General features: G+C 30.7%; 1 pseudogene across 1 annotated transcript in view; it reads left to right on the top strand.

Annotated features, from left to right (window-relative positions):
- The first annotated feature begins 243 nt into the window (after window positions 1-243).
- LOC149545653 (disease resistance protein RPV1-like) overlaps window positions 244-14081 on the top strand; it is a 45202-nt pseudogene continuing 31364 nt past the window's right edge. The window contains exon 1 of the transcript XR_016354238.1: window positions 244-436. The product of XR_016354238.1 is annotated as a disease resistance protein RPV1-like (transcript). The remainder of the gene's footprint in view (window positions 437-14081) is intronic.

Below are 14081 nucleotides of genomic sequence, written 5' to 3'. Positions count from 1 at the left end.
ATGCAATGATGTAATTGTATTTATTGAGGAAGAAATTTGTTATATAAATTTTGATATAAAAATGTTTTTCTTATATCATATATATATATTAATAAAACAAATAAAAATAAAAATAAAATCAACTTACCTTACCCTACGTACCATCTACCTCACCTAGTGGTGGCATTAAATTTTGGCGGGTTTGCATCACAGGGTACCTATGAAGGAGTTTATTTTAAAAAATATATATATATATTTTAAAATATGGGAGGGTGGGGGCTTTACCCCACCCCACCCCCTTATATTCTCCCCTGTCGATATGCTGTACTCGCAGCAGACACTGCTGCTATGGTAGCAGGTACTGCTACTGACGCGACAATACTTTGCTACTGCTGCAACAGTGCTGCCGCGATGCCGCATGAAGCGGACAGGCCGGTGAGCCTATATAAACGCTTTTGTATGAAGCATTTGGTTTGTTTTAAAATTTTAAAATTGTTTTTTAAAATTTTATTAAAGTTTATAATATGTTATGTGACATATATATATATATATATATATATATATATATATATATATTCATATAGTTGTAAATTAATATTATTTGATATAAAGTTTTATTGTTAATAATTAATAAGTTGTATTTTATAATATACATATTTATTAATTAAAATCAATGATTGTTAGTTTATATATATATATATATATATATATATATATATATATATATATATAAAATCGATGTTAGTATGGTTTCAAAGTAAGATTTAAATTACTATTAAAGTAAATCTTATTAATATGTTTTGTATGGTTAACTATTTGTTAATGTTAACATTTCTAAGTGTAGTTGACCTTTAATTGGTTTCATATGACCTATTCATTAATCTAATTAAATTAGATTTAATTATGATTGGTTAATGGTTGAAGGAGAATAATTAATCAAATTATTAGTCAGTGTTCATAGGTGGAATATTTAAAGTAATGATGTATCTGTTATAGCTGATTTATTAATAAGATTTTTAATATAACTCATTATTATTATTAACAAGTTATTATTAAATTTTAAGTTAAATATTTTTGGATTTGGAGTACAGTTGATTTTTAATTTACGAAAATTATTAATCAACTGATATTCATTGAGTTGTTAATATAGCTATGATATTAATAATTAAGTTGTGTGATAGGGTCTTAAACAGAAATAATTGTCGATAATACAGATTTGTTAAGGAAATATTAGTATTCATTGAAAAGAATGACGAATGTGGTCATTACAGATTCATTAGTAAGTTTCCCAAATATAACCTGTTATTAAATATTAACAAGTCATTATTGAACAATTAATATGAATATTAGAGTATTGGATTATAGTTGACTTTTAACTTACAAAATTATTGTTAGTTTTTAATCAATTGATATTCATTGGGTCGTTGATATGGATATGTAATCATTAATTAAATTAATTAATTAGAGTTAATTAAATTTAATAAATAAATAAATTATGTAATAGAGTTTTAGTTGATATGCTAATACCAGTTCTTTTAACAAAGTTGTGAAGTATTTACATCGAAGTTGATAAGTCTTACTTTGATGACTTGTATAATGACCTTAAATATTTTAATGGTTGTTAGTGATGATTTAATTATATAACGATTAAAATGAAGAGACTTAAATTTCAATAATATTTAATTGAGCTTTAATTAAGTATTATTAGAATTGAAAAGAATCATGGTTTGTGTACCTATGTAATTAAGATTAATCAATAGAGTATGGCATTCAAAGTAAGTTTTAAATAATTTCATTTTGTTGAGTTTTAATCTTCTTATTCAAAGATTGATCATTGTCTTTCCTATAATATAAACGAATTAATGATCCTTTGATTTTGATTGGAGAAGTTGAATTAAGAAAGAGTTATTCTATTAGTAACATTGACTTTAGCAAAGTAAGGCAAATGATTTTATTAAAAGTCTATGAAGATTAGTTTAATGATTTAATAAGTAAATATTCATCCTTCAGTTATTCTTAGCATATTATTTTAAATGATAGAGGGATAATTCTATGTTTTAATCGAGGGGATAAACGGGTGGACTTGTAGTTTAAATGAAGGATCTTTTATATTTGAAATACACCTGGAACGAAAACTAAAACCTAATATCTAGCTTAACCATGTGATTGCAAAAGCAAACTAAAATATATGTTTGTATCTTGTTCTTTATGCTATCCATGTTTGGGGTTTGGGTGGTCCTAGAGTGTTGACCAATTAGGATGTCTACCAGAGGCTGGGGAGTTATGCGAATGTGATGGCATGTTGATCTTATTTGGTCTCAATCTTTTTATCCCAACCATGGTAATGTGATGGTATGCTCTATGAGATGTTTGTTTCACTAAGGTGTATGAATTTGAGATACTAGCCTAACTATTTTTGAGTCAACGATCAGTTATACTTGGATTACTTTCCAGTCACCTTGATGGGATTGAAGTGTTTATTTTGATCTTGATGATGTCATGTTGTGACATGTTTTGATATGACCATTTTGGAGTCTTTGATCAGTATTAATTTAAGATATTTTTCAGTTGCTCGATGAGAATCGATGGCTATTATGATTATCATTGGATGCTTTTTAGTTTCTCATGGAGATTTGATGCTTTTATTGTGGATTATCTTTTGGTATTTTTCTAGTCACTTATATAGGACTGTGGTGATTTTGAGATTTATGATTCCATGAGCTTAGGGTAGGTTATCTACTTGTAGTGTTGAGAAGTGGCTTGCAATGGGGGTCGAGGCCCTAAGTGGCTGCCAAGGTAACTCATTGTAAGTTGTTTTAATAAGTGAAAACATTTACACTAAATGGGGATTAAATGAACCTAATAAGATAATTGTTTGTTCTTGCCCATGCCTCGAGTGCTAGTACTGACTAGGATGGGAGTAGAGAGAATGCTTGGTTGCGACCTTGCATTTCGTAGTATGCCTCATTAGTATGAGAGGATACTAGTGGCCACATAGGGATCACTAAGGGGTCGAGGTCTATTGAGAGACTACCAGGGTAACTCTAGCATGATCCGTGCGATGACACTTTCCTGCTTACATAGTAGGTTTCCTACATGTCTTTGTGTGCCTCTGGGATTAGATGTCGATTTGTGTTGGATCTTTTGAGTTAGTATACTTTTAGGATTCCTAGAATTAGAGAGTATTTGCATTATGTGATTTGATATCCTATTTGGAACTTGAGATTATCTCCTCAGCACGGTGGGAGTGGACCATTTAGGTTCCACGTGGTTGGGTGGTAGTGCCTTTTCACTCTTATCATATGAGATCCGTCCAAGACACCATGGTTGATGCATTATTTGATTTTGATGGTGGAAACGCATCCTTATATTGATGATTTGCATATGTTAGATGATGTTATCTTATGCTTTACTTTGCATGATTAGTTTTCTTGTGCATATGTTGTAGCATGTTAGATTTCTTTTCTGCATATGATGTAGTATGATTTAGGAGTGACATTCCTACTATATTAATACCAATGATCTCTTCGGTGATTTGGAATGTTACACACAGGGGGATGGCTAGGGCCCATGATGGTCTAATGATGCTATTTACGGTTGGGAGGAACCATGTACTTAGATATTTATGTTTGATAGATGGTTATCTTTTATGATGATGTTCATGTATGGTCTACGGTTTCATTTACTTTTTTGCATCATGGGTTAGTATAGGATGATGTTGTACTTTATCTTCACACATGTATATTCTTTTAAGCCTTTCATACCCTGTGGCATGTGCAGTGGATGATTGAGCATTCAAAAATGTAATTTATGAACATTGGACTTTCATTATTATTTTATGTGGATGTAGCATTAGATGGAAACATAATTAGTTATGTTAGATGTGATTCAAAATTAAGGGATCCTTAATAATGTAACTTGTTACAAATGTTTTTAGTTGTATGTGTGTTATTGCTTCCGCTACTATGTGATTGATATGAATGGTTTATCTTTCTTGTTTAAAAAAAAAATGTTACCAAACTTAGTGAAACTTTAGGTTAATTCTTTGGATCCCTTGGCGGGGCATTACATGGAGAGTATTGTCAAATACTTAGATTCTTCAATGACAACAACAATGGCATCAAATTTTCTAGGCAAACTATGAAGTATCTCTTCAACAACTTTTTGATCTGTCAAATCATCACCATATGATCTAATTTGATTAAACACATTCATTACTTGATTTAGAAATTGATCAACTTAGTTTAAATCCTTCATACACAAATTTTCAAAATCACCTTTTAAAGTTTTCAATATAGCAATTTTAACTTTTGATGTCCCTTGATATGTTGTTTCTAAAATATCCCATGCAATTTTAGACTTTTTAGCTACAAAAACCTTAGAGAAAATTGATTCATCTAAAGATTGTTGAATTAGAAACAATGCTCTAACACCCTTTTTCTTGTTACCATGTAATTTATCTTTTTCATCTTGTGATAATGTAGACTCATCTTGAGGTTCATTAAAACCCTTTTCTATAAGATCCCATATGCCTTGAGAGAAAAATAATGTTTTCATTTTTATAGCCCAAAATTCATAATTTTTACCAGAAAATATTGAAATTTGTGGTTTAGCTATACTACTTCATGAACCTATATTAATACTCACAATTACAACTATACTTGACAATTTTAAACTTTTCTTTACAAAGAAAATCCCCCAAAAAAATCTAAGCCAATGACATATAGCTTAAACAAACAATAATACAATACTTATTTCCCCTTTTAACAATTTTTTTGCTCACTAGACTTCATTCCATGAAATCAGCTCATACCTTCTCTCAAACATGAAACTGGAATCTTTTCTTCTCTAGATCTTCGTAGCCACTAATCTCCAACTTTAGAAGCTTATGATCTGCAATAATGGAAAAATTATAAGCTTCATTCACTACTACAATAGTTATACATATCAACAAATATTTATTTTCTTCCTAGGCCCAACTCTTCATGCTCTGATACCAAATTGAAGGCAAAGCTAAACAAATACATGGAAATAAAACTTATTTCATTGTGTTAATGCCTTGCTGAAATACATTACATAAGCATCTATTTATAGAAGTTTGAGAAGTGTCTATAATTCTACCACACTTATTACATAGCATATAAAATATTATAGTGCATTCATTACGGATGACTAAGTCATATAGCTGGAATGGTTGGGACAACTCATTGTCTACTACTAACGATGGTGGGAGGTGAGCAATTATTGCAGACTGTGAGATGTGGATGATGATGTTCAGCAAAAATTAATACCACCAACATATGCCAAATCCCCATGGATTTTGGCTGAACTATCCTTCATGCTCAAAACTATAAAAATAAAATTCCAATTTTTTATCATGTTGATCCATTTGGTCTAAGATTGATTCCTAAAGGAAAAGGAAAATATGCCGATGCATTGTTAGAGCATGAAATGAAAGGTAGATACACACAAGAATAGATTGAGGAGTGGAAAAGGGCACTCCACACTATTTCATTTGTTTTCGAGTGCATAGTTATGGACCAAGAGTATGTATTATTGTGACTAGTTCTTTCCTAGTCAAGTCTTATATCATGTCCATTGGTTCCACTTCTATTCTATCAACATAAGAATTTACACAGTATATTTATTTTATTTTCTATTAAAAGTGTTTAGGGATGAGGCTTTAGGGATGAGGCCATGGTTTTGATGCAAATTTTGAATATTACATTGAAATACTTAAAAATAACATCTATATTTGTATGTGAACATCCAGTAGGAATAAATGAGCTTGTTGATGACTTTGAGATTCCTAAATGTAATGTAAAAGAGAGAGACAAATATGATCCATCTAAGTATATGAATGAAAAGGTGAGACTAATATGTGCACCTAAAAGTGAAAGAGGATGGAAGTACTTTCAAGACCGATTTTTTGAATATTGAAACCATCAAATGATATAATTTTTGAAGTAGGCAACCTACAAACTATGAAACTAGAATATGCACTTTTCTATTCTATTCCAGGAACATATCAACTCTTTGAAACCTATGTGAATTTAGGTCAAAATGTTGACCTACACCTGAGACTAATATTAATTGAAACTGAGAAATACATCTAGGAAAGTTCACAAACTATATTTCTGGTTTTGGAACTAGTTCTACAAATCTAAATTGCTAGGTATATGTCAAAATTGACATCTATACCAAATATTATTGGAATTAAAAATAGAAAAGTGGATATAGGAAAAACTTTTAAATGGGTACATTTGGATTTGTATATGAACTTGAGCTTTGAAATTTGGAAAACTAGAAATGTGTTTGTGTGTGTGGGTAGCTATAAAGGGGTTTATCTTACTCAACCTCCCATCTTGGTGATTTCCACCTCTTTAGATAGCTATTAGAAAAGTGTGAAAGTGTGATAGTACTCATGCATCTCAATTGGATGTCTATCTAGATTGAAAAAGAGCTAGTAATGTAAATATAAAATGTGACCCTAAAGAGTAAAACCCTAGCATGTAAATGTAATCAACATGTGCATGAAAAATTTAATCAACATGTACATTAAAACATGAAATTTTGTAAATGTGAAGTAACAAGGCATATATATAAAAGTAATGAATAAATCATGTTAGAATCAAGCAATGCTAAGAGGTAGGGTGAATCAATGTTGCAACACTTTCACACTAATTAATTACTTTGTAGCCAAACCATATGCATCCAAAAATAAAAATATAGGGAAGTAAAGCATATAACAATAAAGAAATCATAACATTGTAATTTATTTTTTAGGAAACCTTGGCCAAGGGGAAATCCTAGTGGGGATGGTACCCACAACTATGCACTAATCTAAAAGTTCTTTGTAAATTGGTTTGGCCCTATTAGCATTTATTACATAGAATTTGGTACATGAGTCCTTATTAGAGAACTAAACCATGTGAAAGGTTTCCAACCCTATTAGGAGTTGGTAGCAAAAGAAAATAATGCTTGATAATGAAGGTTAAAGACACCTTCTAGACTCACTATCTAGTGACAATGAAAGTATTATAACAACAAAAGATTTTGTTTGACATCAGAATATCTGATTCATCTTCAATAAGTCATCCATCTGATCTGATCCAACATCAAGGCTCACAAAGATCAAAAATACAATAATCATTGCATCAATATTCTCTCTCGCATGTCAAACAAAACTTTCCTTTATACCCTTCAATAATATGTATTCAGTCAACTTGCAAAACCTTTCTAGAAAACTTCTAGCACAAACTACAATAAGAAGAAGAATATCATGCTATCCATGGACTTAAACATCTAGGATTTCATCCCTATATTGATAATCAATTGAATTGTCTGAATAATTCAATTTTCTAGTCCAATTTGTTTGATCACTCAAAATAATTCTGAAAAGCTATTATATTGTGTCAATTTCACTTTGTTCAACTAAAACACATACTAGTCATCATATAAACATCAACCAAAACACATATTAGTCATTATATAAATATAGGAAACCATACCTAAAGTAAATATACATTGTATATTCAACATTTCCAAAATAGTATCCATGTTTGATAAGTTGTTAGAAATATTTAGAATAATTGAGAGGGGGGGATGAATTAGTTACTCATGGTCTATATGTACCACTTGAACAATTAAACAATAAACACTCACTATTCTATTTATCCTATTCTTGTTAGGTCTCTACTATAAAATTTTCATAAACATAACTTGCATTTCATAATGAAAACATTATCAAATGTAAAAATACATAAAGCATTCATCATAGTTTTAACACTAGGATTTTACGTGGGCACCCAATTTGGGAAAAACCACCAGCAACATGTCACTCTTTTTTCACTCTTCCAAAGTGGGCTCTATTAGGATCCAAGCCTAATAAGAGTTATAAAAGATATTGTTAAATGTGGCCTTGTTAAAGGATTTAATCACCCTATTAGAGGTGGCCTTGTCAAAGGACTTTGATCATTCCATAAGAATGTCAGCTTGTTAAAGGATTTATATCTAGACTATTAAGTCTTCATTTGACTATTAGGTCAACCTTCATTAAAAGTATTTAAATACAAATTTTTTACAATGATACGGAATAAAATCATAGGTTTTGATCTATGATTACAAGTCACTTTTTAAGGTTCATATCTTTGTTTGGTCCTTACATTGTCTTATTGATAAGCCTTCCATAGACATCTCTAATCTTTATTCACTTAGAAACCCTTCAAGCAATTATTCCACTCTTCTCAACAACACTTAAGCCTTCTGCTCATTTTCACTTATTAATAACAACATCATCTCTAAAATATTTCTCCTTTAGCTTCACATTCACTCACACACTTGTGTGTTTCTGATGCACCTCTATATGTATGTGCCTTATACACTTGCACTTCTTTGATCCCCTGATAATTTTTTGGCTCTATAACTCTTTATAGAGGCAATTCTTTTTTTACCATTTTCCATCACCACTGTAGGCCTCAATTCATTGTCTCTATCCATCTTCTTGATCATCCTCTAGAAACTTCTATAGGATATGTCTATTAGGTCTTTACCTAATCCTCTCCTTGAATTTAATGATCCAAATCATGAATCTTATTTTCAACATGGTTTACATATCCCAAGAAATCAATTGTGTCGGCTTGATCCCATGATTCCCTTAAATATATCCTCATATTGTCACTTAACAATCTCTAAATTCTAACACTTGGTCATCACTAAATTACTCAGCCATTGTAAAGCTTTTTGGGCTCGGCATCAACTTACTTGCTTGGTTGATTTTAATGCTTAGTAATCATTAGATTTGTTTGATACTAATTGTAGCTCAGTTGACACTAGCATTACTAGGCATTCCTTAGCATTTTACTCTTTTTCTTGGCTTGGCTTAGCTTTCTTGACATAAACAAATACTTTGCTTCCACTACATTGTGCACTTCTTTACTTTACATACTCATGATAGATACTTGATCACTCAACTTCCTTTATTATATTTTATCTCTTACTATCTCACCTTCTTGAGTCACTTGCTCTCTACTTCCCTTTTTCTCATTGATTATTATCTTTCACCAGTGTGTTAGAGAACATGTCTCTTTATAACCTTTCTTCTTTATCTCATTCTTTACAATTCATTTGAGATTTTTATTTCCCTCTCTATAGTAGCATGCATCTCACATATCTCAATGAATTAATTTTAAATATTGTCATTTATCTTGATATACATGTCGTGCACTTAGACTAGGAAAAATGTACATATACATTAATACTATTATTATTAATATATTTATTATATCTCCTTTCTTTTTAATGCTTTTATTTTTCTTCTTTTTTACTTGCTTTTGCCTCTAGATTGCTTTGTTTTTTACTATTTATTTTCTCTAATTCATTGCTCGGGAGACTCCTTCACTTGCTCTCAGTTAAGTTCTTTTAATTTTGTCTCTTTTTTATTTCCTTTGGGTTTTGTCATTTTTTGTACTCCTTGTTTTTAATGTTTCTTCTTCATTTTCTCTCCCGTGGGTCCTACCTTCAAGCTTTTATTTTTATTTCAATTTTTATTCTGTCCACCTCACTTTCTACCTACCTTCTCCCTTTATTAACCCCTACACTAGTTGGATCAGCTCACATTTTTTCATTCTTGCATTCCCTTATCCTGATGATGGATCACAAAGTGTGATCCGAAATGTTGATGCTAAAAAAAACAAACACAATAAAATCCAGAAAAAAAAGTCAAAAAATAGGAAAAATGTGTTACCTTTCCCAATTTAACCTCGTACATTTTCTCTTTTTGTTCACTTTTCGAATTTTACATTATCTAATGTGATCACCTTTTAATATATAACTTATTCCTTAACCTATTAGAAATCCTTTGTATTATGATCATTGATCATCATCTAGTGATTACTGATCATTATAGGTTTCCCTATGTCCTTCCCTTAGCGATTTACTTGTGCCTTTACCAATAACCTATTATTATAAACTTATCTAGTTCTCATTGATAAATTTTATGGATAGCCATATGAATTTCTATGGATACTAAGGATTTCCATTAATCAAAACCATCATAATAACCATATAATTATCTACTGTTTCTCCACAAGGTAATCCTAATTATCTCCTGATGATCTCCCGATGCCAATAATTTCAATAATATACTTCTCTTGCATTCATGGAAATACCATTGAGATCAATGAGCTTGAAATTTCCATTAGTTTATAATTACCATTTTGTTTTTTGACCTCTTTACTTATCTTTTGATTTCATCTTCTCCAAAATCCAACCTTGATGCTAAACTCAGAATCTCTTCTAAACTTCTCCCCTTAGACCATTTCTCCTTATTGTTCACATCTTTCAATATTTGAATTTCTTCTAAACTTCTGCTCCTTTGAAAATAATGCCAAAGGTATAATCTTAACCAGTATGTAACCGTGAATTTATAATCTATCAAAGTTAACCTTGTAAGTAGCTTTATCTAAATCTAGTGATATCTCTTACATATTCTTCAACTTCCTTAATGCAATAACATGTTCTTGCATCTTCCTTCCTATCTCATCTAATCTTTCAATTGAATCTATACTTGGTAATGTCAATGCTTCCTCTATTATCCTTAAATTTATCTGCATAGCCTCCATGATACATGAAAAATGTGGATGGAGTTAAAGTAAGTGTATTATCATGCTATCTTTCTCTTCTTTTAGGTATCTCATTTGATTTAAAATATTCTCCACTTATTCATTGAATATAGTTATTGAGATTGATATTGGATTGAGTTGACTTCTTAGATTTTGCAATTTCTTTTGTACCTTATCTTTCTATTGATTTAGATCCACCACATACTCTAATTAGTTTGATAACTTTGTAAACGTGTTTCCAAAATCAATCATTGTTTCTTTAACCTCCTTCGACAAGTCTGTTAACTTACCTACGACTTCACTAACTTTTTCTTCCAATTTACTAGTCATTTTCTTTTCCATGTTTTCTTCAACCATGATCATTTTTGCAAACTATAATTTTGTTTCTTGATTATAGATAAAAATGATTAAGAAATCCCATTGATTAATTACTAGGTCATCCCTATTGCATTCTACTTCAAGTACTAAATCACCTAAGATATTGTTTCTTTGTCTCAATATCTATTTCCTTTTCCTCTTGTCTCTGATGAATTTTCTCTTCACCTTTTCTAAATAGTCAATTAATTCTTTAGGCTTCAACTTTTTAACATAGATATGACTATAAGAATGATTTCCTCTTCACCTATTTGTATAAGAAACTTGTTGGGAGTCTCACGTATCTAACAATAACAAGAATAATTCTCCAAAAGCTTGTCATTAAAAAGAAGGAATTTTTTAATGATATATTAGTGGAACAAGAAATTGTGGAATATTTTATTCAAGATCAAATGATTTCAAGTTGTTTAGATACACGAATAGAGATTGTGTAGGATGCACTAATGATAGGAAGAGTAATTCAAGTTATGTCTTTCATTTTCAATTAGGTTTAGTATAATACACTTCAAACCACCTAAAGTAGAGTACATGTAACAACCACAAGTGCATCATGTCAAGTGATTTGGATGAGAAGGGTGCTCAAAGAGTTCAACCAAGGACAAGAAAATGTAAAAAAGATATATTGTGATAACAATTCAGCTATACCATTATCAAAGAATCCAAATTTTTAGAAAAGAAGAAAACACATTGACATGAGCTATCATTTCATTAGGGATCTTATGACAAATTGCAAAATTATTTTGGATCATTATAGTTCAAAGGATCAATGTGATAACATCTTCATGAAAACATTAGGGTGAGAAATTTTTTATTTATCTGCAACTACACTAATTTAGCTCTTCTTGTTGTAATTTCATCCTCATGAACCCTATCCACCATTTTTCTAGTTTTTATTGCAATTATCCTTAATATATCATATTATCAATGCTATTAAATTATTTTTAATCTATCCTCTTTTCCTTGGTTTTTACAATGGACTCCAAATATTTATTTCATATGTTTTAATATATATTTTTAATGGTGATTATCTTTGTTTAATAATGGGGCTATGTGAGTTTTCTAGAATAAAGAAAAGTCTAAAAACAAAGGTTTTGATGTAGCAAGGAAAAATAATTTGAAAAATAAGAAGAGGAAGTTATGTGTTTTTGCAATAATAGAAAAATATTCAAATAATATAGAGTTTTACATTTGATGTATAGAGAAAAAAATCTATTTTGTGGAGAAAGATTTGATAGTATCATTGTGGCTTTGACAAAGCAGTGACAAAATACCTAGTCATTATCTAGCAGAGCAAGTCGAGTGAACAGTGCAAGTTCAATGAATAAAGCATGTCAGGTAGAAGCATTCAGACAATAAATGCCAAGTGATATGACAAGTTAGTATGTCTTGAGTCACTTAGGTGTTGAGCAAACAGTATATGTTGAGTAGTCAATATGTGGCAAGTGATTCAAGAGATGAGAAAATAGTATGTGCCAAGCTATTTAGAGGCTGAGTAACAACAAAAAGCATAGTGAAGGTCAAGCATATAAGTTGATAGACGTCGAGTAACCAATCATTGGCATGGAAGTTTATAATGGCACAAAATCCTATGTAAACCATTTTTGGTTAACATAATCTTGAATTTTCAATTTTAAGAGATAAGGAAAAAGTCATATCACACATCCGAAGGTAACCCATGCAACCAATGAGAAAAAAGGGAAGTATTTGGTAGAAATAATAATCAACCAGAGCTATTGATTATGACCTAAGATCATCTCCATGTGCCTATTTAAAGGATTAAACCCTAAGGGGAGAGTACCATGTGAGAAGAAGAGGAATGCTAGGAGGATAGTGGGTACTCATCATGGAGAAGATGCTTAATTGAAGGATCAACATTGCAGTTCACTAGTTGATGAGAACAAAACCAATTGAGAGGACAAAAAGTGAAAGCTCAGAGAAGGGTAATTAGATCAAAATGATTAGGATATTTTTAGGAAAGAGGAGATCTAACATCTAGTAGTAAGGTGCTAATTGAAGGATCATGTATTGAATTATTTTGATAGGTGATACAAGGTAAATCTCTTAATAGAGTATTCCTAATAGACTTTTGTAAATCTCCTAAAAGAGTGCTTACCTAGTTGTGCATTTAAATCCTTTAGTCAAGGTGAGACCTAATATTCTTAGAAGCCTTTAATAGGGAAACCTCTTGTAGGTTAGATCATACTTTAAGATCAAAACTTTATAGCCACAATCAGCCACACTTTATTGCTACAGTAGTGAAGATTTGTGGGTGTCATTCCCACCCTAGTTTTACCTTCTCTTTGGAGGGTTTATGGGTAACCACAATCTTTTGTGTTATGTGTTGATTTACATTATGTTATGGATGTGATGAATGGTTACATATTTTAGTTTATATGTGAAGTTATGAGATTGATGAATGGTGAAATATTTTAATGGTAAAAATTTTAAGTACTGATTCATCCCCCCCCCCCTCTAGAACTTACTTTCCTATTTAGATTGCCAACAATTCATATTAGAGATAAGTTCTCTAGAAAGAAAAATTTGACATCTTGAGAGGTAAGATCTTGAAGATGGAAGTCTATAAATTGGAAAAGACTATTGAGAACCAAAAGATTGAAATACAACTTGTCCTACATAAATTGAAGGAAGCAAGAGATGAACTACAACAATCATCAAAGATAAGAAAGGATATGGCCATTCAATAAAATGACACTCAATATCAAGAAGAAGACACTTTTGGATTGTTTGAAGATGGAACTCCAGAGAATTTGATCCACCAATTGTAGATTTCATGGAAAAGAACAATGCCCTAAATGAAGAAGTCGAGAATATGAAAAGGGAACAAGAAACTAAATTAGTAATGTTGTGTGAGATATTTGAACTAAAAAAAAAAGATGAAGAAGATAAAATCATGACCGATGAAGATAAAAGATTACTAGAAAACAAACTTGAGGAGAAGTCATCAAATGTGTAAAACCTACAAACACTCAATTAAATTTAATGAATCAACTGATGGTTTCTAATCAAGAATTGAATAGGAAAGACATTGAGATTGTAACTTTGAAATCACAGAATGACCTACTATAGAATGAATTGAAAATAGAG

Source organism: Cupressus sempervirens, chromosome 7 (genome assembly GCF_028749045.1).
Source record: "Cupressus sempervirens isolate cs-2001-9-10 chromosome 7, ASM2874904v1, whole genome shotgun sequence".
NCBI lineage: Eukaryota > Viridiplantae > Streptophyta > Pinopsida > Cupressales > Cupressaceae > Cupressus > Cupressus sempervirens.
The sequence above is the reverse complement of the archived record's forward strand: the minus strand, read 5'-3'. Positions and strand labels throughout refer to the sequence as shown.